At 43.2% G+C, this 27,913-nt stretch overlaps 1 protein-coding gene across 1 annotated transcript in view; it reads right to left on the bottom strand.

Annotated features, from left to right (window-relative positions):
• Positions 1–27,913, bottom strand: part of pcbp4 (poly(rC) binding protein 4) — a 197,838-nt gene that overhangs the window by 123,132 nt on the left and 46,793 nt on the right. Inside the window, exon 2 of the mRNA XM_087841137.1 lies at positions 3,481–3,519. The gene's annotated coding sequence lies outside the window, so the exon portion shown is untranslated. The remainder of the gene's footprint in view (positions 1–3,480; positions 3,520–27,913) is intronic.

Raw genomic sequence — 27,913 nt, forward strand, 5'->3', positions numbered from 1 at the left:
ACGCTGCACTGGCCTCTCAAAGGCTAATCCCACCCCGCATGTCCCCAGTACGAACTCCAGCTTTAAGTGTAGAGAAGTTTAAGTGGAGCAAAGACTTATTATTTCATTTATTGGACTTTTTGGGGTAATTGGAAATCTGTCCAACTTCTAAAAGTGTTTGATCCAAGTCTAATTCAATCCATTCACATCAGTTTATAATAAATAAGATCACCAGTGGTGTGTAAAAGTCACTATTTAATGGGGAATGTCAAATCTGGCAACGTTTTGGCATTAAAAATAAAACCAGGATGGAAATCTGAAGGATTTATGAGGCTGTGAAAGCACCGATGACCCAAATCCATCTGATTTCTGCTTCCACGTTTTCTTTATATGCAGACACACAGAGTTTGTATTTTACACACTAATTGGCATCTTGGCAGAGAGGACGAATGAGAGCAGGAGAGAAAACAAGCAGTCACGTTGATTTAAGCCAAAGATGGAGAGAAGGGCGGGGAGGCAACGAGCAGAGAGATGAAGAGAGATAAAAGTGGCAGAGGGACAGAGAGCGAGGACCGTCAACTCAAAAACGGCAGTGGCACTGATAAAAGCAGAGGGGCGGATGGTGGGGAACGAAGAGGAGAGAGAAGAACAAAGAAGGTGGAGATAGACGAGGAGGAGGAGTCAGACAGACCCAGAAAATTTGGCTCAGGAAAGAGAAGGAAACGGAGACGAGGCCCAGATGATTCCTGATGTTGTTACAGCTCAGTTAGAAATCTCCTCCACCCGTGTGTGGGAGCACACATCCACCGAGTCCATGTGGGGCTGACATGTTAAACACATGCTGAATCGGAGCAACTTCAAGTAAAACAAGCTACAAAACCTCCAGGAGTGGAGGACGAAGCTAACAGAGTAGCAGAAACTGCAGTTCCTCTAACGTCCACTCGAGGCTCCAGCCCTGAGTCAGTCTCCACATAGACTCAAATTAAAACGTGGATCAGCTTTGCTGATAATTAATCCCTAATGCTGAGATTTTTCCTCTTGCTTGCACAGAATCACTTTGGTCCAGTTCTCTGATCAGCACCAGGTTCATCTGTTAGATTAGTGAGCAGCTCGGTGAAATGATCCGAGTGTGTTTCACATTAAACTGTTCAGGTGTGCAAACGGCCACGTTACGCCGTGTGAAAACTGACAGATGTTATTTACATGACTGGCCAAAGGGCAGCGAGACCAGAAGACAGATTCGGCTCCATGCAGCAGGATGGCTGCTGCAGGCGCTGAAAACCGAAGTGACACGCAATTCACTCAGTTTGAAGAATTTCCTGCAAAAATGTGTCCACAGAGAAACTTTTAAAGGATTATTTGTATTTGTGGAGGTAATGATAATCAATCACAGCGGCGCATAAAGTTCATGAAGGTGTAATTCACTACAGATGACAGAAAAACTGCAAAAAGTTCAGATATGGACTACATGTTCGGAGGATATAATAATAATGATGTCATCAAATATGCTCACATGACCAAATCACACATTACTCCAAGTCTGCTGCAGGCAAAACAGGAGGAGCATTAAATCTGATGTTAAATTTACCACACTGTAAAACATAATACTACAATATACTTCAACTAGCAAAAGTAAAAATGTTGCAGTTCTAACAGAATTCAAACGCACTCTTCACATTTATCTCATGAATGTAAAACACTGCAGTTTATTTGTACACTTCTGCAGACTAATAAAGCTGTCAGAAAAATATAGCGCAGCAAAAAGTACAACAATTCAGCTCGACGTGAAGTTCAGACGTAGAAGAAACAACTGGAAGTACTTTATTGGAATCAGCCGGAGTACGTTTAAAATACAAACTATGATGACTCGAGACACAAACAGATGAGAGATGATGAAAGAGTTCAATATAGGAATTATTCAGAGTGATGCTTGTGATCAATCATCTTAGTCACTAAAACACTAGAACATGGATTTGTTAGCTGACTCGGCTGCGGGAAGAAGAAGCAAAAATCTGTTTTGGAGCTCGTAATATTGATTCCTGCTGGAAACCACACAAAACAAAAAGAGCTTTTAATGTGACGTACCTGCTCCACTACAAACTACTGGGAATGAATGCTGCTATGTTAGAGCCGAGTGTAGAGTATAAACATGTCACCATGCTGTACTTAGTTCAGTAATGGAAGGCAAAAGACCACCAACCCATTTCTAACAGCAGGAGATTCAATTCAACTTTATTTATACAGCTCCAAATCACAACAACAGTCGCCTCAAGGCGCTATCAATGCTAGCCAGCAGCTAGCTAACAACACATTTCTGTTTTGATTTTGTTTTTTTAAAACTGGGCATTTGACATATGCCACAGCATCATTGGTGCTTCTGCAAACGCAATTATTGTCTGTAGTTTACCATCATATACCTGTTAGAGAGCCAACATGTTCACGTAGCATCAACAAGTGCACGACTTCATGAGCTCAGGTATGAAATTCTGGGAATGAATGCTGCTATGTTAGAGCCGAGTGTAGAATAGAAACATGTCACCATACTGTACTTAGTTCAGTAATGGAAGGCAAGAGACCACCGACCCATTTCTAACAGCAGGAGATTCAATTCAACTTTATTTGTACAGCTCCAAATCACAACAACAGTCGCCTCAAGGCGCTATTGATGCTAACTAGCTAATTCAGTTGTCAGCTAGCTAACAACACATTTCTGGTTTGATTTTGTTTTTTTAAAACTGGGCATTTGACATATGCCACAGCATCATTGGTGCTTCTGCAAACGCAATTATTGTCTGTAGTTTACCATCATATACCTGTTAGAGAGCCAACATGTTCACGTAGCATCAACAAGTGCACGACTTCATGAGCTCAGGTATGAAATTCACTGACTTCACTTATTAAGTGAATATAATGCTCATGTCTCGCCTCTCCACAGACTAATTACTAATTCAGTTTACTTCAATTTGATTTCATTACTTTTTACAAATCAAAACAACAGTCACTCCAAGGTGCTTTAAATTAGCAGGTAACGACTCTACAATAATACAGAGAAAAACCCAACAATCATATGAGCCCCTATGAGCAAGCACTTGGCGACAGTGGGAAGGAAAAACTCCCTTTTAACAGGAAGAAACCTCCTGCAAACCTTACTGCACTGGCTCAGTAAGGGACGGCGATCTGACATGAACAGCTGAGGCTGAGGGGAGGGAGACGGGACAAAAGACGCGCTGTGCAAGAGAGCCAGACGCAGACAACAACTGCTCTAACGAATTTACTGACGTCGTCAAGAAACAGGATTTAATCTGCAAATATCTGCCATGTTTCTGATCCAACTGCCATCCTCAGACTTACAGAAGTTTCTAGATTCTTCCTCAGTATTCTTCATGTAGACTGCCTCGCTCTGTGTAGCCTCAAACATGCTTCATCTCTTTTTATACAGTAAAATAAAACCGATAAATTTTAACACAACAGCTGAAGCATAGAAACATTTCACTCACTGACCTGCTGCTCAGATCTGTGGGCGTGGCATTCCTGGAAGACCTGTGGGAACAGAAAAAGATACTCTGATTACCATCTGCTCAGACGAGACCAGATTTAAAGTCAGTACAAACACACTGACCAGCTAGCAGCTAGTTAGCTTAGCTTAGCACTAGCATAGGAAACGAGGGAGGGCAGCTAGCCTCTGAAGCTCACTGACAGCTTTTATTTTAGTGGATTTCTGATGTGTTTCCACTTTCTCTTTAAGAAAACGGTTGTTTTGCTGCATCCATGTTCAAAATCCACTAAAGCTTGTTGGAAAACATTTGTGCTGCGAGAGAAATTTACAGATGATGAAGAGAGATGTAGACTTCAGTTTGACCTCATTTTACTTGTTTTCTGTTTCTGGCATGAAGTTAAAAAAGAATGAATAAAGAAAACGTTACATCTTATTTAAAGGGCATAAAAACATCTGCTGCACGTCTCAGAGTCTTAAACTCTTCCCGCTGACCCACACAACAGACACCAAGCCCACAGACGTCCACATCCAGGTTTATTTATGCAGTTTATTAACAAATTAGTTTGTGAGGCCAGTGAGCCACAGCTGTGGAAACACACACACACATTTTTGTACTGTAAATATAAAATATTTTTCATATTTTTTGACCTGAAGGAAAAACGTTTGGAGAGAAAAAGAAAAATATAAATAAATGACAGATTAGAATAAACTTGAACTAACAGTTCTCACCACTACAGAGACCATTTATTCTGACTGTTGCTTCATTAGTAATGAAAGAAAAGCTCTTTGTGAAACTGTTACAAAACTACACCTCTTGCATGCCGCGAAATGCTGTCTATAATGCTCATTTTGCATCATTTCTGGTGGACGTTTACTGTGGGCGGGGCTCAGACAGCTCCGCCCACCCAGCTTAAAAGGTGTTTTCACTCAATAAAAATGTACTGAGCCACTGACATCACATCATTTACCTTGAACCAAAGCAAACAAAGTAAAATGCGAGTTTTGAGCAAACGGCCTGTTTGTTAACTGAAGGTAAGAACAGACAGAAGAAAGGTCGAACTAAGCAAAAATACTTATTATTATTATTAATACTTATTATAATTATATCATTATAGAAATTAACAATAAAAGTAATTAGTGAAAGTAAAAACTACCATAACCACCCAGAAATAGCAGAACCTTAAAAACGCCTTTATGTCCCTGAGTCAGTTTATCAATCAATCAATCAATCAATCACGGCTTTATTCGCCACGTGCAGGTTGCCCTGCAGTGAAATGGGACCCCCAACCTTACACACACAACACAGACATCACATGGAGATACAGGTCGGAGATCGGTAGCATTACAGAAAAACACTGAAATATACACTACAATGGGAAAGTACAAGAGGAAAAAAAGTGCCATGGTTCCGAATAGGTAGATATCTTCAGCACTCAGGCTCACCCAAGCCCAGACTTCTCGTTGAGAAAGTGGTGGCAATTGCATTTAGGGACCAGTTGATCCAATCCATAATTCCTCTTTTAGGTTTTAGAGAACAGACTGTGAGACTAGACGAGGACACAAGAGGCTAAGCAGGGAAGCTAAGGGAGAGGAGGAGAAAAGTGCGACCGCCTTCGACAAGAGCAAGAGCAGAAAGGTTGGAAGCTTTTTGCATATTTGTGTTTTGGGTGCCGGCCTGAACACAAACTGATCTTTATAGATGCTGTGTTTTAGAATGGGAGGGAGAACCTTCAGTTTTCAGGCCCCTCTTCTGTGGAACCAGCTTCCAGTTTGGATTCGGGAGACAGACACTATCTCTACTTTTAAGATTAGGCTTCAAACTTTCCTTTTTGCTAAAGCATATAGTTAGGGCTGGACCAGGTGACCCTGAATCCTCCCTTAGTTATGCTGCAATAGATGTAGGCTGCCGGGGGATTCCCATGATGCATTGAGTTTTTCCTTTCCAGTCACCTTTCTCACTCACTATGTGTTAACAGACCTCTCTGCATTGAATCATATCTGTTATTAACCTCTGTCTCTCTTCCACAGCATGTCTTTTATCCCGTCTTCCTTCTCTCACCCCAACCAATCACAGCAGATGGCCCCGCCCCTCCCTGAGCCTGGTTCTGCTGGAGGTTTCTTCCTGTTAAAAGGGAGTTTTTCCTTCCCACTGTCGCCAAAGTGCTGCTCATAGGGGGTCATATGATTGTTGGGCTTTTCTCTGTATCTATGAAGCGCCTTGAGGCGACATTTGTTGTGATTTGGCGCTATATAAATAAATTGAATTGAATTGAATTGAATTTTATTATTGTGCTAACCTCATTAGTTATACCCATCCCGACCTCAGATACCCTCGGACAGCTCCAAAAACAGTTTTAAGCGTACCACGGCTTACACTTCGTTCGGTTATTTTTGAGACACAGTAATGATGCACCAGCATCTATTTCTGTCATAACCGCCGGTGTTCTGTTTTGGTGAAATATTCTGCACCTCATGTCTTTGAATCTATGACCGAGAAACCGAGTGAGAGGCTTGAATGCATCATTACCAGGCAGCATCATGGCAGACTCGCTGTGGGTCTTTAGCTGAGTTCTAAAGGGCAGGATATCGGAAACTGTGTCAAACCACATGCGAGTCGAGACCTTTACGTGAAGTTAAATTCGTTAAGAACGTCTGAACAGGTCCTAACAGGGCTGAGTCCTTGTGACAGACAGCACTGAACTGTAAGACTGAGTCCGATATACGGACATCCAGTCCTCAGAGGGTCGGAAGAAAAAGGTACAAAGATCAGGAGGAACAAAATCCCTGAGGAAATGTCAAAGGGACGATTCATGAGTGGAAGAATCGTTCCACCCACCGGTCACTCTGCTACAAACATGAACACACACACACACACACACACACACACCGACATCGTCCCGTGCAGCAAACTCAAAGCGTGCACTGTTAATAAGGAGGAATGTCGCCTCTGGAGTACCATGGGCACAGATATTCTATTTCATTAATCGCTTGTACAGTCGTAGCGCTCGACGCACTCCTTTAGACCATAACAAATCAAACTGTCTTGACAATTCATTTACTTTGTTACTTATAAGAAACCAAAAACCCTGAAAAGCTGAACTCCAGGCAGCTGAGTGTGTCTGAGACGTGAGGCAGTCTCACTAATGTTTTGTGTGCACAGCTACCATCACTCTGAAGCCTGCAGTCACACAAATGTAAAAACTAGAGTAGATAAACTTTGTTCCAGCTACTGAAGCTCTCAGGTTTGATTTGTTCCTCTCTGTTAAGTGTTGGAGTTATGAAGCATCTCAAAGCTTCTGCATCACCGGTTCGCTGCTTTCTATCGCTCGTCACTGACACTCAGTCACTGTAATTACAAACTTTCCTTCACGTTCCCATTTTACTGTCACAGTGTTCACACTTAGTCCTTACAGACCGGAGAGATGATTTTAAAGCACAAATGCTTCCAGTGCTCTTATTTTATCCAGTGAAAGAACAAATCAAAACCTGCAATTTCCAAACCTCTGGTCGAGCGTGCAATCACAACTTTTATCCATTATCAACTCGAGGTTCTCCTCCACAAAGCAACAGCTGCTAACGAATGCAGACAGATTGCTTCTGAGCCCAAGAGCTTTTCATGCTGTGACATTCACACAAACTACAGAGAGGAATAACTCGAACGGAATTTATGTGTGTGTGTGTGTGTGTGTGTGTGTGTGTGTGTGTGTGTGTGTGTGTGTGAGCTGTAAAGGCGGGGCGCGTGTCTGATGTTAGAGAGGACACTCAGCTGTTTAACACTGTGACAACTGCAGGGGGAGAGATGACCAGACTAAAAGACGACAGAGGCTGAAGGAACAAAGTATCCTGGAATCCCAGGACTCTGCTGTATGGCTGCTATGGGCATGATCCACCATGTGTGTGTGTTCTTTTTAAGCCCTCTACGCCCTTTTTCAGACTTGTGCTGGTGTAGCCGCGCGTGCCGGCGTGAGCGCGTCGGCGTGTGCCCTCTGCCCTTTTCCAGATGTCGGATGTTAAGCGTGTGCGTCTCCCTTCAGAGCTATAATGAGGTCCAGAGGGACGGCAGCCCTCCTGTCCATCTCTCCGACCAACATCGCACACATTGTCAGGATCCTGACCCGTACCACACACACACACACACACACACACACACACACACACACACACACACACACACACACACACACGCTGATTCTACACGTCTATATTTCAGTGTCAAAAATCAGGCACCATTAGAGGAGAATGGAGGGAGTCTAATTAGGCAGCGGGTTCTCAAAAGCTCAGTGTTCACGTTCCTGTAATACGAAAGCAAAGACTGGACAGAGAGAGACTCACTGGGTTTTTGGGCGACTTCACGCTGACTTTTCTCTGGTAAAAACCAAATTGCACATTTGCTCGTTTTGTTTCCTTTTGCCACAGAAACAAACTCACCACCACCCACTTGTGTTAAAAAACACACACCCTTCATCCTGAAACCAGCCGGAGGGCCTTTTATGAATAAAGGTTATTAGAGCCAACTATATTAAGCTAAAACCAAGTGTGAAAAAACGCTTTACTGAAAAATATTGGAGAAAAAAGGAACAATAAAATGAAATTTTTTCATGTTTATTTCAATTTTTGTCAGTTTAATCTGAGACATGGAGGCACTAAAACCCGGCCCTGGTCCCTATCAGGAGCTCACACCAACACTGAGCTTTAACATGAACCTGCTCAGAGCTCTCGACCGCCAATCGAGGCGGTGACGGCGGTGACAGCGGCCACGGGGAGACGTTTTTTTTCCTAAAAGGTTTATTAAAAACTTTTTTTTAAGAGCTAAGAGCTGATCAGTGACTTCTTAAGTCACATTTACCAATTTTACAGCTTCACAGACCAAATATGAAGCTCAGAAATTCTCCCTACACCAGGTAAAGATACTGTAGTTTAACACTGGTCATATTTGCACAGCGTGAATCAATAAAAACATTCATATTTCATGCACTGATCTACAATGAAGATTGATTGTGTTTATAAACTGAAAAAGTTTCAAGGTCAGACTCGTGGCCGTCGTGCGCTCACAATAGAGCGGATAAAGCTTTCTCACCACGCTCAGCTACAGCTGAGGACGCGCCGGCTCTGGGAGTCAAATGTATTATATTCATGTTCGTGTGCTAATCTGATCTCAGGGCTGGATCTCTAAAACCATCGAATATTAACAGATGCAAATACATTCGGAACATGTTTACATTTAAACTCTGGCTCTTCCACAGCGTGACTTTGCCCCCCCGAGCATGGTTCTACTGGAAGTTTCTTCCTGTTAAAAGGAAGTTTTTCCTTCCCACTGTCGCCAAGTGCTTGTTCAAAGGGCTTCACCTGGTTGTTGGTGTTTTCTCTTGTGTGCATTGGATTGAATTAAACATCAAAGCAGATAAAGAGAAAGAACAGCCTGACCTATGCCAAGAAGAATCGGTCATTGTGTCCTTGGGCAAGACACTTCACCCGTTGCCTACTGGTGGTGGTCAGAGGGCCCGGTGGCGCCAGTGTCCGGCAGCCTCGCCTCTGTCAGTGCGCCCCAGGGCGGCTGTGGCTACAATGTAGCTTGTGGCTACAATGTAGCAATGTAGCTACAATGTAGCTACAATGTAGCTACATTGTAGCAAGTTTTTCCTTCCCACTGTCGCCAAGTGCTTGGTCAAAGGGCTTCCCCTGGTTGTTGGTGTTTTCTCTTTATTATTGTCTTTACCTTACAATACAAAGTGGTTTGATGCTACAGTTGTTGTGCATTGGATTGAATTAAACATCAAAGCAGATAAAGAGAAAAAACATCCTGACCTATGCCAAGAAGAATGAGTGCAGCCTCCATAAAAAGTCTCCGTATTTGCACATTTAGTAAACTCTTTGTTGTTATGTGTGAACGGATGTTGTAATTTGAAAAGAGAACAACATCAGCTCAGAAAGAAGGCGGAGTCCACAGCTTGCACAGTTACGAGAAACGTCTCTTTTAAGGAGAAGCTTGTCTTCTGATGGAGAATCCTTCCAACAGATGATCGTGGCTCAAGAGTTGGGAGTTCACCTTGTAATTGGAAGGTTGCCGGTTCGAGCCCCGGCTTGGACAGTCTCGGTCGTTGTGTCCTTGGGCAAGACACTTCACCCGTTGCCTACTGGTGGTGGTCAGAGGGCCCGGTGGCGCCAGTGTCCGACAGCCTCGCCTCTGTCAGTGCGCTCCGGGGTGGCCGTGGCTACAATGTAGCTGCCATCACTATATTCATCACTGCTCCTATAAAGCCCTGCTGGTAGGAGGTAACAACAAAAAGAAGAGAAAAAAGTAGCACGTGGGGAGGTGAAAACTGCCTAATGACACCTCAATCTGAAAGCTTACTCTGAGAGCTTGTTTTGCAGCTGGTTTTGTACAAACTTGTTGCAGATTCCTTCTTCTAATAACACCACAGTCCTGGCGGTGCAATGAAACCTGTTTACCCCTGAAAACTTCCCCAAAGCAGGAGGAATAAACATAAACGCATCTTCAGGGTCACAGAAGTGGACCGAGTGTCAATCAGAGTGCGGACATCGGTTGTCATCGGCACGTTTTAAACACCAAACCAAACAACAGCAAAGCTCCCAAATCCAGCTCCCTTCATCTCCCTGTTTGTCTTTCTCAGGAAATAAAAATATTAACTAACAGTAAATATTTACAACACTTTCAAGGTTAACGAAACAGAAAAAAGGATGTAAAAAGAAACTGCAGACAGAGAAAACACGTGGAGGCTTCCAGGAAAACAAATGAACAATGTTTCGCCTGCATAATGAGACAAGTATTAGGGTGTCAGCTAAATACGTGCCCACATTAAATGAGTGTTCGGCTGCGTCTGATAAGAATAACATCCACAGAAAGCTTTCTGATCACTAACAAGGGCCGGCTGGTAATAAAAATCTACCTTTTTAATTCTACTACTATTAAAACACTCATCACAGCCGGAGCCCAGAAATAATGAAGCACATTGTTTAAGGGCACTTAGTAACAAGTGGAGCTGCTCCTACCCACCCAAAAAAGGACACGCAGTCACAGCACAAGCCCTGCACTCCAGCAGCATTTCTATAAATGTCTGCTTTATCTGCACGACACAGACCTGCCGTTTCCCTCCGAGCCACAGCGCACGCACACCGAGCAGGTTTCTCTTTTATGAAGACTTTCACAAACGTAGACGGTTTAATTCCAGCAAATATCCAGAAACTCATAAGAAACAAGGGTGAACACAAAGTTTACTAAGTATAAAGCAGCGTCACAGAAAAAAGCATCAGCTACATCTAGAGCTGCCACGATTAGTCGACTATCAAAATCGTCGATGACTGATTTAAAAGTCGACGCGTCGTTTGAAGCTTTGTAAGATCACAAAAGACGCAGGAATAAGTAGTAGGATTTAAGAGTGTAATAACGGACTGAAACAGAAGATGGCAGCACTGCATGTACAAGGATGCCAGCTGCCGTTAAACCCCGAAGAGGAAGAAGAAGCTGTGTCCCAGAATTCATAGCGCAGCCCAGCTCAGTTTCCAACAATGGCGGCAGCTAGTTAGTTTTAATATTACTCTTATTATTCTTTCTGGGTCACAAAATAAACGTTTAACATATTTTCAGGCGAGAATGTAGCTGTGTAAACCTCAAATATCTGCTCAGTTTATCAAGACACCACATATTTTCAAAAGCGCTCTGACGTTTTCAGAGACGTCTGTTACCCACTAGCTCGATAGCTAGCCGGGGGCTAGGCTAACTAGAGCCGTGAGAACACCGGACTCCCGGCTAATCGTTTTCAAACCCACCACCGTCTTTCGCTACTCAGGTTAAACATGATATATAAGTCACTTAGATAACTTAAAAATGTTATTGTTTGGCTTTTTTTAGTATTTTATTTGTTCCTGAGTAAATCGGTTTGGCTGAGATTAAAGTTATAGTTTTTACACAGCTGAATAAACATCAAGCAGACAGCTGATTATCAGAAGTGTGAGATGCTCGAGAATTTACTCCGGTGTCCTGTTATATTTTAGATAGCAAGGAGTTTATTAAACTTCACCGAAACAATCTGCAAATTTCATTAAAATTTAATAAACTATCATCTTGTCTTTAAGGTATGTGCTAACTAAAAATAAACACTTAAAGCTGTAAGCTAATGATAGTTGTATAAGAGCAAATGCTCCTGGTGCAATAAGCTGTACGTTTTACGTCCAGTGGATGATGATCTGATTAGTCGACTAATCACAAAAATAATCGGTGACTAGTCGACTATCAAAATAATCGTTTGTGGCAGCCCTAGCTACATCCATCAGGTACACCTGTCTGCTCGTTAACACAAATTTGTAATCAGACTTGGTCAAGAAAACCTGCTAAAGTTCAGATTAGCCATCAGAATAAGGAAGGAAGATGATTTAAGTGGCTAAATGTGGCCTGGCTGTTGGTCTGAGTGTTTCAGGAGGGTCAGAGGAGGCCCCGTAGTACCAGCTGAGCGTCCTACCTACCCTACACAGCCTACTCAGTCTAGTATTGATGCTGACCACGTCCATCCCTTTAGGACCACAGTGTCACCTTTGAGCTGTGGTGGATGGAGAGATTCTTGTCATGCAGCAGCTGTGCGATGCTATCATCCCAACATGGACCAAAATCTCTTTTGGTTCCCAGCACCTAGGAAGCAGTTGTTTTATAATCACTCATGACTCAACAATCACATGATCGTGTGAACCAATCACAAGTGACATGAGACTGAAACATGAGTAATGACTCCTCTGTGACGTGACGATGCAACTAATCAGGGTTTAGGTTATAAAAGGTGCGTCATTAAAGTTCAAGAACATTCATCTATGAATATTACAGCAGAGACGGAGCGCAGACAGAACCTCTCGTGATCCCAGACTGGCTCCGGAATGCCGGGATCTGGACTCTGATCAGGACTCTGTGGGGATCATATCGTCTATTTCAGGACTCGCTGGAAATAGTTCTTTACGACCGGCCGACATGCCGCAGGATAAATCTGGAACAATCAGACACCTCCCTGATAGTGTTGTATGTAAAAAAAAAAAAATCTATAAATTTAAAGGGCCTCATTACTCAAAGCTTTGAACAGGACTGTATAATTACTGGAAGGTGGAGGAGTTCACTTCTCAACAGCTCCCTAAAGGTGGATCAAACAGTGCTGGGAAAAAAAGAGGGCAGGCAGAGAGGAGGAGGTGGAGAGCTGCAGACCGACCGATGTCACAGATGACCTCATCAGGTGTTCGTGACAGCGGACGCCGAAACGCTTTGAAGGCAAAAACATTCCTTCAAGTCAAAGTTAAAGCCAACAACCAAGTTCCTCCTTAAAACCTTCTTCTGTCACAAATATTTTTTGTGCTGCAGGAGTAATTAATGCATGTAGCCATCCTCTGGTGTGACGTGGAGCAGCTGGTGGAGGTCGTTCTCCCGACTGCACAGCTGGAGGATCAGGTGGAAACAACGTGAAAAGTTGTGTTTGTTTCTTTGTAATTCGACTTCTTATTTCTCCACATCTCATCTCATGCTTTCATCAGCTGAAGTGCAGGTGGCAGTGCTTAGCATGTTGTGCTAACATGCTAACACACTGCTACACTTGTATGTTAGCATGTTGTGCTAACATGCTAACACACAAGTGTAGAAGCGTTGTACCTACCCGATCCGTACCGGAAACCCGATCCGTACCGGAAACCCGATCGGTACCCCGCATGCGCGAAAGGTGTCTACTTCCGGTCGAAGCGTTTTACGATAGTTACGGGTCAGAGTATCTGTTAAGATGTTAAGAATAACAAGTATCTCTTAATATGTTTCCAATAATGACGCATTTAAATATAATGTAGACAAAAACGAAAAATAAAAAGATAGTTACGGATCGGGACTCCCAATCCTTACTGCGCATGTGCAAAGTCGGACCGTACAAATCGGGTCTACCCGATCCGTACCGCGCATGTGCAGCGGTTTTCTTCTTCTTCTGTTCGTTTAATGGCAGTTTACTCCCCAGTGTACGAGGATACTGCCACCTGCTGACCGAGCGAATGAACTCTATTGTAAACTGAATTAGCGTCATTACAAACGTGTGTTAAATTTGATTTAGTGATAGTCGAGTGTGTTTATGCTTGTCTGTGTGGAGAGGATTGACTGGAATAGTGATGATGATGTCCGCTTACACTGTCAGTTGTCAGTAAACACTTCATCTGGCTGATGAATCTTCACGTGACATATTACAAAGTCTGTATTATTAACTCTGTCATTAGGCACCATTCTTCTTATTTTACGGCGCTGTTGTTCAATCGGGGAACGCTCTCTGTTGAGGAGAAAAGCATGAATTTGTTTGTATACGGATTATCCATTGTTTAAATGTCCCGGGCAGTCGAAAAGGAGGCAGAGCTGTTGAGAAATGCTAGGAGCTAAATGGGCGCTAACCGTATCATTCAAATATACTGAATGTTGGCAAAGAGAGGAAGTGACGTAAGATTTGCGCATGCGGGGTACCGATCGGGTTTCCGGTACGGATCGGGTAGTGACAAGCGTGTTAGCATGTTGTGCTAACATGCTAACACACAAGTGTAGCAGCGTGTTAGCATGTTAGTGCAACATGCTAACACGCTGCTACACTTGTGTGTTAAAGCGAGACATCTGTGGCCCGACATGTGGCTTCACATTTGAAGCAGGAAATCCCTCCCTTTTCATTACATATTTGTGATTTCATCGACTCTGAGTACAGGTCCCAGCTCACATGGTGATGACGGCGATACCTGACAGGTGTGATATGACTTGTCCCCCCCCCCCCAAAAAGTTTGCTGGATTGCTGTAGTTTCTGTAGTTTCTCTCTGCAGATTGTCAAACTTCAGTTCAACATGAAACTCCAACTGAAGCTCTGCTAGCAAAAATCACTGAGCAGGTTCCGCTTGCACCGCTCCACGGCACAGATACTCCGACACGGTTCACAGACGGCCGGGAAAACTGGGAAGACGACAACGAGGTCGACTTTAAACTTCAATTAGTCGATGCAATCAATAGACGTCGCCACGGTGAAGGCGCGGGTCGAAGCGGCCTGAACTGCTCAGTGATGATATCGATCGACGATGAGAGAAACGAAGAAGGAACCAAGGAAGCAGTTACAGCGGAGAGAAGGCGACAAATTCCAAACGCATTTCTAAATAGAAGGTACTTAAATGAAAAAGACACACACACACACACACACACACACACACACACACGGAGCGCTCTAAGAATCAATAAGTCCTAAGAGGGCCAATGATGAAACGGATGGGAATATGCATGGGGTTGTCTGCATGACCGAGACAGCAGGTCTGCTAAAGTGTGTGTGTGTGTGTGTGTGTGTGTGTGTGTGTGTAGACCCTCCTCCCTCGGGCAGCTTTCAAAGACGGAGCGAGAGGCTGTGCGACGCTTTGCTTCCATCTTTGAGTTTCTGTCAAACGTAGCTTTGCTTCCTCACTGTGGACATTTTCTGTGTTTATATACATTTGCATGTATTTTAAATTATATTTGTGACCATTTTATGAAACGCCGTGTTAAAAAGTGACATAGTGGTGAATTCCTCCTAATCCTTTTTAAAAGTAGGTCATGTTGAAACCTTTCACTGGCAGACTGCAGAGCTAACAACATGCACATGATAAAAAACCAAAGTGTGGATATATCCAGCTGTTATGTGTTTTAGGAACAGGCAGGCCAACGGCACCAGTCTAACATTTGCTTAGAGACTGCTCTAATGCTCATTAGACCAACAAATGGAGACTAATTCTAAACTGAACCTAAATCAGACAGACACGCTCCTCTGTGGTCAAACCGCAGCATCAACCAAACAGGATAAAAGCACAGCCCAGAATTTGCGGCTTACTGATGATGAAAGAGGCTGCAGTGAACTGTAGGAGACGGAGCGCTGCGGTGTTTTCAGATTTTCCCCCTTTCTTTGTGTAAGAATGAGACTCAACCGTAACTGGGAACAGAGCTGCATCAGCCATGTTTCAGGGTTAAAAACTCCTTAATCCACAATTAACCAGGCCTACAAATAATCAAGCATAAGAAAGTAAACACACAGTCAGATTGAACAAACAGCGTTGAGTCTAAGATTTTTGAATTTGGCCCAGCTGGTGTTGGTTTGGTTGAGGCTGAGGTTACAGTTCGGCTCTAACGCACAGCTCCAGTGAAAGCCCCACAGACACGAACAGGAGAGCCAGTCCGCGTGGCGTGCTGCCGTCACGCACGGTGGTTTGGCACCACGGGGAACAGCAGAGCGTTCATCCGTCAGACAGCCGGCCGTCACCTCAGACGGGACACCGACTGCAGCGCCGTTTAAACCGCCGCTGCTTCCTGTGCTCCGAGTCGCGCATTTAACAATTAACAGGACAAATGAAAAACACGAGTCACAGAATGACTCCGACTGGAGGAGAGTAAACTGGTCTGTATGCCCGATGCTCCACACAAAGACAGAGCAGGTCGAGACATTTAAAGGTGTTCGACAGATGTTTATTTCTTACCGGACAAGTTTAAATTAAATTATTGTCTCTTTAAAATGTGTCGTCAGTATTAAACAGATCAATAATTACAACAGTATCATTTTATTCAGCTACCAATTGTTTTTGTTTCATCCATTTCGTCACTAAATCATCTGTTTCATCCCTATTTACAGTTTTATTATATTTAGCTTTGTAAAGGTAGGTAGGGCTGCCACGATTAGTCGACTAGTCACGATTACGTCGACTATCAAAATCGTCGACGACTGATTTAATAGTCGACGCGTCGTTTGAAGCTTTGTAAGATCACAAAAGACGCAGGAACAAGTAGTAGAATTTAAGAGTGTAATAACGAACTGAAACAGAAGATGGCAGCACTGCATGTACAAGGATGCCAGCTGCCGTTAAACCCCGAAGAAGAAGAAGAAGCTGTGTCCCAGAATTCATAGCGTAGCCCAGCTCAGTTTCCAACAATGGCGGCAGCTAGTTAGTTTTAATGTTACTCTTATTATTCTTTCTGGGTCACAAAATAAACGTTTAACATATTTTCAGGCGAGAATGTAGCTGTGTAAACCTCAAATATCTGCTCAGTTTATCAAGACACCACATATTTTCAAAAGCGCTCCGACGTTTTCGGAGACGTCTGTTAGCCACTAGCTCGATAGCTAGCCGGGGGCTAGGCTAACTAGAGCCGTGAGAACACCGGACTCCCGCTAATCGTTTTCAAACCCACCGCTGTCTTTCACTACTCAGGTTAAACATGATATATAAGTCACTTAGATAACTTAAAAATGTTATTGTTTGGCTTTTTTCAGTATTTTATTTGTTCCTGAGTAAATCGGTTTGGCTGAGATTAAAGTTATAGTTTTTACACAGCTGAATAAACTTCAAGCAGACAGCTGATTATCAGAAGTGTGAGATGCTTGAGAATTTACTCCGGTGTCCTGTTATATTTTAGATAGCAAGGAGTTTATTAAACTTAACCTAAACAATCTGCAAATTTCATTAAATTTTAATAAACTATCATCTTGTCTTTATTTTTAGTTAGCACATACCTTAAACACTTAAAGCTGTAAGCTAATGATAGTTATATAAGAGCAGATGCTGCTGGTGCAATAAGCTGTAGTTTTACATCCAATGGATGATGATCTGATTAGTTGACTAATCGCAAAAATAATCGGTGATTAGTCGACTATCAAAATAATCGTTTGTGGCAGCCCTAAAGGTAGGCACACTAGAATAAGGGCGTAACAAGCCTGCGACAAAGAGACCTCATCACACATTAGAAATTAGAGAACATTAGAGTCTTTGTATCTCTAGTTTTTTACATTGTTACTTAATATTCATGATGTTTGTGTCTATTAAAAAACAAAAACCTAGTAGTTAGGCAAAACATATACCTATGATATAATATGTATATTACCATAATATATGTATATAATATTTGTGCCACAAGTCCACAGCGCTTAGTGTAAGATTGTTTGCTTTTCTGCAAAATTACCAACAAATTATGCAGAATGTTTTATCAGAATGTTTCCTTTCCTGCACTGCTTCAAATTTCATGCCTTTGTTCCTACAAAAGCCTCATTACCCCCACTGCTGCACTTACCTTTAAGTGTTTGTAGATAAAATAACTCTGTTATCATTTCAAATGAAACACACTGAAATTCCATTTAATTAGAGGGGAATTACGCCCTCAGTCGCGGTGCTGGAGTGCAGCGACTCTCGCCGCAGCGTTCTTGAATCTAAATTTTAGGAATAATAAAGTCGCCACCCTGCTGTTGCAGCTAAAGATGAGTCTTTTTAGGCTTCTGTGCTTCCCCGTCTAATAATGTGACGCACCGGCGGCAGCGTCTCACCTGCTACTGCGACGTAATCTCCGTAATTACCCGCTTACACCTCTAAGTGGCTAATAACCGATCATTGTTTTCTTCGTTATCTGTTTGTTTCCAGCTTGTTTCTCATCAGAGTTAATGACATTGTTTCAAGGTCAAACGACACGTTTTCACCGCCAGACGAAAACGGCAGATTGACTTTGCTCAGATCGATGGCTCGGAGAGCCGGCCTGCTTTTCCCGCTCATTCACTTTTTTCGACTCTTTTCGAACCTCAGTTTCAAAGACTTTTATTCGTTCCATCATTCATACGAAGGAACGCTTTGAATAACCCACTTCTTCCAAACTTGGATCAGTTCAAACTTTCGTCTCATGTCTTCTGCCTTCTTTGACTTTTCCCTTCTCTCCTTTGTAGCTCATCCAATTTCCCATCTTATCTTATCAGCACCTGTTTTGTTTGCTCTCGGTTATATTAACATGGATATAGATAATCTGGGTGTTATCTGTAAACACCTTAAGGTAATACAGAGTTCACATCACGATAGCATCACAACATACCGCTGATTATTAGGACGTCCTGCACACAGATTTCCACACGAGAGACTTTTTTTTTTTATGTACATTTGTATTTTCTTTTTAAACTGATTGAATAATTTGTAAATTAACCCATTAAATTACATATAGCAATGAAGCAGGTCTGCTGTGCTTTCAGCAGTGCTGCCTGCTGAGGAGGACCTGTGTGCTAACGGTGCTAGCACGAGTTCACAGGCTGCAGCGCTGACACGAGTGACAGCGAGCAGCAGTCCGAGCACTGCCCGACTCAAACAGGAAGCTGGCTGCACACTCTGACATCTGTGGGAGGAAAAGCTGCCTAATGGAGAATTATATTCAACACCTTTCTAAGTCTGTCTGACACTTCCTGTCAGCACCTGCCAAGGAGACGAGTCCTTTCTACAGATGTTGGAAGTGAACTAAGGATCAAGCAGAAACACAAGTGTGTGAACGTCAGACACTGAAAGACAATCAATGATTGGCTGATTGTAAATCACTGACTGTCAGCATCCTTTAAACTCACGTAGCAGTTCAGCTACTTTACAAAGGACAGTTTTCACAGTCCTGCAGCTGAATATGTTATAACGTTCACAGCAGAGGAACAAACATTTTACACATAAAGAACAAACAACCAGATCTGGACGCCGCTCAGTTCACTTAGCAACCCCGCCTCAGAGCGGAGGATGCCATCAGCACTGTGAGGGGCATGTTTTTGACTTTTCCAGTGGATTCAGCGCCATCAGGCTGACCCTCCTGGGTGATAAGCCGACAGCGATGCAGGTGGATGCTTCTCTCGTGTCCTGGATTCTCGATTACCTGACAGGAAGATCACAATATTTGTGGTCGCTGTGTGTCTATCAAGGTGGTCAGCAACACCAGGACACCACAAGGGCCCGTCCTCTCCCCTTGCTGTTCACCCACTACACCACTGACTTGTTGCTGATATCAACAGACTCAAACTGATCTGCAGGGCCAGTAACGCTATGGGGACGGAGCTGGACTCCCTTAAGGTGGTGTCGCAGAGGCAGATGTTGTCCAAGATGAGGGCGATGCTGGACAACACCTCCCACCTACTCCATGATGTGCTGGCCAGTCACAGGAGCACACTGAGTGAGAGATTACCCATAATGCACCACTGAATGACACAGGAAATCATTCCTGCCTGTGGATCTCTGTGCACCTCCTCCATGTAACAGCACACGCTGCAGTAGCTGCACGCTTAATATCACGTCCTCTACAGAGAAAAAGAAGGGTCCCTAAAACTCAACTAACACATATTTCAACAGTAATACTCTGTAAGATACTGCGATACATTTATACAGCAGGTGGCTGTAACTGGCAAAGTGATTGTGGGAAAATATGGGCTGTAAACTGAAACCAGTGAACAACTGACCAACGGCCCTGTTGAAGCTGAATCACAGAACTGCTGCAAATTTAACTTACGGAAAGCTTATTATAAATAAAAATGGCAGAAAATTACTGTAAACTCCAACTATACTCTAAATACAATTTAGTTAATAGTTGCTGATATTTTAGAGTTACAGTCTAGGATCCATCCAAGCTTTATAAAGGCTGCACAAAAAGCTTTAGCAACAACACAAACGCTGACAAACAAAACAAATACTTTTACATCATCAGTGCGTGAATAGCTCGTGCGTTGTTATCGCTGATTATGAATAATGATCCCGGCCCCGTCGGCTCTGCTTAACTCCATTTTCAGCTCACTGCTTTGGGACCCTCAAATTAACCATATGGTTGAGTCTCTCTGCTATTGTCAGCTTTATTTCCAGCACCAGGAGGCAGCTGTTTTCAATGTAAAAGCTTTGATAAATCCACACAGTACTATCTCCACATAACCAAATGGCCCTCAGACAAAAACTCTGAATTTGCACAAAAAAAGCCAGAGGACACATTAAAAAGTGAAAGTTTTTACATTTATGTGAGTCGGGTAGTTGGTGGAAATTCATTCTTGAGGAAACTTTGTGAAATGAAAATCGTTCAACTTTCCATGCCCAGCATTTCCAAGTGCCAGGACAGCGCCTCAAGCCAGAATCTATAGGTTTAGACTTCACCAACACCACGGGTCACAAAACCACTCTGGAAGAAACGGAGCAATAAATTGTATTTAATATTGCAAATAAACAACACACGAGAGCAAACAGAAATTCTCTCATGATGATATTTTATCAACTGAAAGCAACCGTGAAACAGAGATGGAAGATAATCAACAAGAACATATGTCCTCATCGTCTTCTAAAGCCAAACACTGGCTGTTGATGCTCCGATCTGTTTCCAGGCTGATATCAATGTGCACTGAGCCTAATGAAATGTTTTAATTGTATATTTAGTCACTTACACTCACTGACCTCTAAAGGCTAGCTCCAAAACGGAGCCAATCCCCACAGACCCCCATGTTAAAATGCCCAACTTCAACCATTAAGTGAGCATGTTTACATTATGCATCTTATAAGAATAGTTTATTGTTATTATTGACTTGAAGTTGGAAGCGTGGTCACTCAACTGTTAGCCATGTCTTAGCTCTGCTGTCTGACCAATACGGTCTTTAATTGATGACGAATGAATCCTGCTTCTGGGTCCAAACTACTCTGTGTTTATTAAGGCTGTTGTGTTTTTAACATGTTTTAATGTTTTGTATCTTTTTCTATTTAATCTCAACAAGCCCCTAAAAACAGTCCGTGATCACTGTCGGCCTCTCTCGGTTTTTATCACCACTGTTCATTTTAAAGCTCAGTTTTTAAACCCTTACGATGTAACTACAGCCCAGCAGCAGTATATGAATGACTAACCTCGTATTGTGGACAGTGTTGCCAACTCCACCTCACCCGCGCGGGTGAGGTGCACCGTGCCAAAGCACCGCTGCTTGTTGAGATTAAGAGCGATACGTGCTTTCACGTCAAAAAATTGTCATAAATAAGTCTCCAATAACACCAGAAAAAGTAGTCAGATTTCTCGCTAATCGCTTTTTAGAAAAAAAGTCGCTAAGGGGTTCTGAAAACTCGCTAAATATAGCGACAAAGCCGCTAAGTTGGCAACACTGATTGTGGATGGATTATCTCAGTTGTTCTCCTGACTGAAGTTTGGTCCGTTTACAGCATCCTGCCATGTGATTGCATTTGTCCCTAACCATCAGGAACCCTCACGTTAACTTTTAACTTTTAAAAAAAGTTAGCGTTCATCCTCCAGCTTCACTGTGTTTAAGCTATGCTAACATAGCTGTGTCGCTAGCAATCACGTAGCACATCATTATATAGCAGCTAGCCCAACTTCAGTAACCCTACAAACGTCACTGCTGTTTAGTTTTCTGTCTTCATTTATGTTGGAAGTGACAGCAGAGCTGTACGTTTGCATTCTTTCAGAAATCTCTCAGTCAGAACATGCTATATCATGTTTAGGTGGAAGCTAGCGAGCTAACTTCCTGCTAACTTCCTGCTAAATAACTCTGTTAAACATTATAAATTCTGTTTTCATGGATGCCTGGATGTTAAACTTAATTGTTACACCTGGTAAAGCAGCAACGCTGATCATTTTATTAAAGATGAAAGAATTTAGACAGTTTTTAACTCTCAGTGATGCCGCAGTGTTCGCTTGACTTTGGGACCTGAAGCAGAATTTGGACCCGGAAACAGCTAATGACGTCAGCCTTAAAGACCGGATAACATGGCTTGAGGATGTTTGGGGTCCAGGTGGGTGCTGGTGGATGACATTTTTTTAATTCTTTGGATCCTACCCTTTTCTTAAAGGTTTATTGAGTGTTCTGGGCTCAGAAAGGCAGCACTAGCCAAGCATGCGTTTCATTCTCCAGGAGTAGATCCTGTCCCAGCCATGGACGCTCTGGCACAAATACTTCTAACGTAAGGACACGTTTCATCTGTAAGGATGCAGGTTAGTAACCAAGCTTGCCAACATCAACTGTGGTTAATCCACCCTGTGGTTTAAATATAGTTACTTCTGGCAGTCAACACGGTAACGCTGAGGCTTTAAAATGCCGAGTCTAGACGTGCGTCTGCGATATGGTTATTCTCTGAAAATCCTGTTATCACTTGTGCTGGATAACTGCTGGTTTTGGAAGGAAACATTTGGCTGGTTGAGGAAGTAGAAAAAACATGCGAGTCTTGTGACTTGCAGTGACTACAGGATTATTAAAATGTTTTATGGATGTGTTTAAAGTCTGTCAGCGCTTGGTTAGTGCAGCACTTCATCTAAAAAAAGCCCCCTGCCTCTGAGCATAATTATGTTTCCACCACTGCGTAACTGTGAAAACAATTCTGTAATATATGAAGATAAATTCAAGCAGACGGAGACACGTGGAGTTAAAATCTGTGCACATTTGAATATTAACTTGATTTTCATTTTATTGTAAGTGATGAACTGTGATAATGAGTAGCTTAAATTAAAAACGTAATTAAAGTGTGTACAGTATCAGTTATTATCAACTCCCCTCCACCCCTTTGCTTTCTCTCCCTCTCACACCGTTAACTTCACCTCCTTATGTTCTGGTCCGTGGCGTCCGCTGCGCTCGTACGCTGTGAATAAATCGCCGGGTCACCTTCCTCTCTCCGGGTTCACGGTCATTTCGCCTGCACTCAGATTTTCGTGCTTCAGCCGTGCAGGCTTTCAGCGAGCGCTTCGACCGAGTGACTGGACACATTTTATTTTTACACGGCAGCACAGACGTCACACATCCTCTCTTTCTTCTTCCTCGCTTCCTGTCGCCCCTCCCTTTCCATTCATCCTGCTCATTCAGAGTGTTATATTTAATTTACTTCCTCTTTTAGCGTCTGAACTGCCGACGTCTCTAGAAACGTTTTTAGTGAAGAGTGCCCGTGTTTCTCGCTCCTCTTCTTTTTCCTCGCCTTATCTTTCAGATGTTCTGAGCCCGCAGCACCAAACAACAAAGCAGGATGCAGACCCATCTACTGTTTATGCACGTTTATAGTCTTGTTATAAACTCGGATGGAGTCTTACTTTTAGGCCATGAAATTAAGCTCGGGGCTGCTGGTGATGGCGGCCGCGTGACTTAGATCAGGAGTCTGATTCTTAAGGCATGAAAATTCACCAGCCTTTAGTTCAAGGAGTCAAGCCGAGTTCAGCCGTTTCCTCCTTTCTCAGTTTCTGCCCTCAAATCCAAGGACTTATCGACATCACAGACTCGTTCAGGAACGGCTCATTTAACCAGGAGGAGATATCCACCGCTGTGAACGTTTTATCATGGCTGCTGAAGGTTTCCGCTCTCAGCCTAAAGACTGTGAGTGACTGGGTGCCTCACATCTGAGGATCAGGAAAGATCCACAGCATCCAATATTGATCCTACTGGACAAAGTACCAGAGTAACATCATCCTCAATGAGAGCGCTGCATTATGGACTGCGACCTTAGTAATGAGAGGATCGAGCAGCAGCCTGGTCTGTTGGCGTGAAGAGCGAGAAGATCATGAAGGCAAAGCCATCGATTTACTGCTCAATCTACATTCCTGCTCTCACCTACGACTGCGAGCTTACTCTGACGGGTCTCTGGGCTCAGCCTCAGCGACAGGGTGAGAACCTCAGTCCAAGCCTGATGAGGTGGTTTCTGATCAGGATGCTTCTTAAGTGAGGCGTTTGTCCAGGACGATGGGAGAGACCCCGGGACAGATGTTTGGACTAGCTTGGGACCAGAGAAGAGGCAGAAAATAGCTGGTTGGATGAAAGGGTGGATGGATATTGTAAGGCTAGCGAGAGCTTTCGGTCTATTTATAGTTCGTCTTTCAGAGAGCACGGCCAACCATACTCTCTGAAAGACGTGTTCAGCCTGTAAGCTGTTTTGCTGTAACTCACAGAACAAATTCAGGTTGGTGAAATGTGAGCTCATTAAGCTTCTGATGTATTTCTGTAATGATTTAGCAGAAAAAACCCTCTCAAGCCAAGAATTATGGCGGGCACACATGAGGAAGTTACTGATAGCAAAATGTTGGAGAAAAACATTTCAGATCCCGTTTCCCCCAAAAACTAGAAACCTTGGAACGGACTCATGGAGAAGAGCCTAATTTATCCCCCAAAACTGTCTAGCAAGAGTGCTTTCAAAAACAAAGTCAGGAACTTTGTGGGTGGGGCTTGCAGGACTAAACATTTCTGATTGGGAATATTCTTGGGAAGCAGGAATCATGAAAGCGCTTGAAACTCTCACCGTTGTTTTTGTGTTGTCAGATTCATATGACGTGTTTTTCGTGACGTGTCCTTCATTACCGTCACTCACTGAACTGGAGTCGTTTATTTTGCACGGGTCTTCAAACTGCTTTGGAACTGCAGTAAACTCAGGTTTGAAGGAACCTTTGAAATCCTGTGAATTCCTGGGACTACATGTTGCACTCGTGTTTCCACCCAAACTACGCTATCACAGCGGGATCAGCGTCAAACTCATCGTCTGGAAACAGAAATGCTGCAGGGTGGTTGTCTCCTTCATCTAATGTCCAACACAGTGTGAAATACTGCAATATGAGCGTATTAGTACCAAATTTCCTCCAACAAAAACCAGCAGATGATGCTGGGTCTTTGACACTGGTTGGTCAGCTTGACTGAAAGGCAGCTTCTGAAGAACAGAACAAAGAGAAGCTCGGAGTCTCAAGCAGGTTGAGCATGATGTACATTTATATGTTTTAACAGCAGATGCCTGCTCACACTCATGACCTCATGAATTCAGATCCACTTTAGAACTTTTTTAAACTGAAAGATCAAACGTGTGACGGCTGTGAAAGCGTCCTGGAGCAAGTCCGGATCAAAAAAATAAAAAATGGACTGCTCTCTGTGTCCTGTAATACTTTTAAATTATTAGGTGGCCTCATGATCTGAAGGTCGGGGGTTCGAATCCACTGAACTGCTACCCTGAGGTACCCCTGAGCGGGGTACCGTCCCTACACGCTGCTCCCCGCTGCGCTGGATTGGTGGCTGCCCACTGCTTCACTGAGTGAATGGGTTCAATGCAGAGAGGAATTTCCCCACAGGGATCAATAAAGGATACAGTATTATCATTATTACTATTATTGCGAATGCCTGCCTCCAACTCGGCCCTGAAAAGCTTAGAAATATGGTATCTAAGCAGATGCTTACTCTGGATGGCATTACCTTGGCCTCCAGTAACACTGTGAGGAACCTTGGAGTCATTTTTGACCAGGATATGTCCTTCAATGCACATATTAAACAAATATGTAAGACTGCTTTCTTCCATTTGCGCAACATCTCTAAAGTTAGAAATATCCTGTCTCAGAGTGACGCTGAAAAACTAGTTCATGCATTTATTACTTCCAGGCTGGACGACTGCAATTCATTATTATCAGGAAGTCCTAAAAACTCCCTGAAAAGCCTTCAGCTAATCCAAAATGCTGCAGCAAGAGTCCTGACAGGGACTAGAAAGAGAGAGCATATTTCTCCTGTTTTGGCTTCCTGTTAAATCCAGAATTCAAAATCCTGCTCCTCACATACAAGGTCTTAAATAATCAGGCCCCATCTTATCTTAATGACCTTGTAGTACCATATCACCCTATTAGAGCACTTCGCTCTCGCTCTGCAGGCCTACTTGTTGTTCCTAGAGTATTTAAAAGTAGAATGGGAGGCAGAGCCTTCAGTTTTCAGGCCCCTCTTCTGTGGAACCAGCTTCCAGTTTGGATTCAGGAGACAGACACTATCTCTACTTTCAAGATTAGGCTTCAAACTTTCCTTTTTGCTAAAGCATATAGTTAGGGCTGGACCAGGTGACCCTGAATCCTCCCTTAGTTATGCTGCAATAGACGTAGGCTGCCGGGGGATTCCCATGATGCATTGAGTTTTTCCTTTCCAGTCACCTTTCTCACTCACTATGTGTTAACAGACCTCTCTGCATTGAATCATATCTGTTATTAACCTCTGTCTCTCTTCCACAGCATGTCTTTATCCTGTCTTCCTTCTCTCACCCCAACCAATCACAGCAGATGGCCCCGCCCCTCCCTGAGCCTGGTTCTGCTGGAGGTTTCTTCCTGTTAAAAGGGAGTTTTTCCTTCCCACTGTCGCCAAAGTGCTGCTCATAGGGGGTCATATGATTGTTGGGTTTTTCTCTGTATCTATGAAGCGCCTTGAGGCGACTTTTGTTGTGATTTGGCGCTATATAAATAAAATTGAATTGAATTGAACACAAAGACATGTCTGCTACTTCCTGGAGTTAAATAAAGGAGTAAATGCTCCTCCCAATAAATTCTTCTTTCACATTCAGATGTTCTGTTCTTGCCAAGAAAGGTGACGATACCCTATCATGTCGATATTAAAATCACAGCCAGGACTGCACTCGTTACATTACTGCATTTTGCTCTCCTCATACACGTGACTGAGATCATTCTTGTTCTTCTGTTTACATGAAGCCAAACTCAGCCCCAGTCTGACACCGGCCCCGTGACCCTGATGAGGAAACGTGTGGAGGATGGACGGAAACAACACACACCAGGTGTAATGTTGTTACATCATTTTTGCCTGCACTCAAAGAGCTAAACTACATGAACTAGAGGACACGTGGATCATTGAACGTCACATGTTTGGTTTGAAGACTGTATGTAAGGATCATCTCAGCTCTGCTGTTCTGAGGAGTGAGTCCTCACAAAGATCCCATTTCCACTTTCTGTTCAGCTGAGTGACAGCGAGGAGGATTCGAGCTCGGCAGGTCACCTCGGCGGAGATTAAATTTCATGATCAAAAGCAAAAGAAACACACACACACACACACACACACACACACACACACACACACACACACACACACACACAGGAAATTACATGTCAAATCTCATAATTCAGATCGAGGTGATGTGTTGATGGCAGCGTAATTGCTGGGTTGAGTAACGCAGCTTAATGAGCACTTAAACATGTCCTTCAGTTAGACAGCTGCAGATCCAGCTACTGTTGCTGCACTACATGAGATCGTGTGTGTGTGTGTGTGTGTGTGTGTGTGTGTGTGTGTGTGTGTGTGTGTGTTGTACTTTCCCCTCCAACAATAATCAGGTTTCTGCACGTAGACACTCATCGCTTGCACGCTGGTCATTAGCAGACTCCTCCCCAGCATGTTTTCAGTTAACAAGCAGCTGATTAACTGATTATTCAAGTGACAGAAAATTATTCTGCAACAATTCTGATAATTGAAAAAGCATTTTTGAGCATCTGATTATTCTTTATTCACCGAGGAAGGAAGGAAAAGAAATGCACGACATCGTCTTCATGTGCATGTTGTTCTTTGTTCTGACCAACAAAGTCACCGAGGGTTCTGGATACGATTCAATGGAAGCGATTAAAGGAAAAAATAAATCCAAATGCTGCCAACAGTAGAGTCGAGGAATAAAGCGCTTTGTTCCTTTATCGTTATTGATTAATGGGAGGCACATTTTGCCAGTTTATTCTTCATTTTATCACCAGAATGTCAAAAATAGCCTAAATTTCCAGTTTTTCACATCCCAAGGTGACTTCTTCAGATCCCCTGTTAAATTCAAAATTACAATCTGCAGTCATACAACAAAGAAATCTTCTGATTTAAGAGGCTGGAACCAGCACAGGTTTCACTACATTCAAAAGCGTGATTA

The sequence above is a fragment of the Neolamprologus brichardi genome, chromosome 5, assembly GCF_056152115.1.
Source record: "Neolamprologus brichardi isolate AB-2024 chromosome 5, ASM5615211v1, whole genome shotgun sequence".
Classification (NCBI taxonomy): Eukaryota; Metazoa; Chordata; class Actinopteri; order Cichliformes; family Cichlidae; genus Neolamprologus; species Neolamprologus brichardi.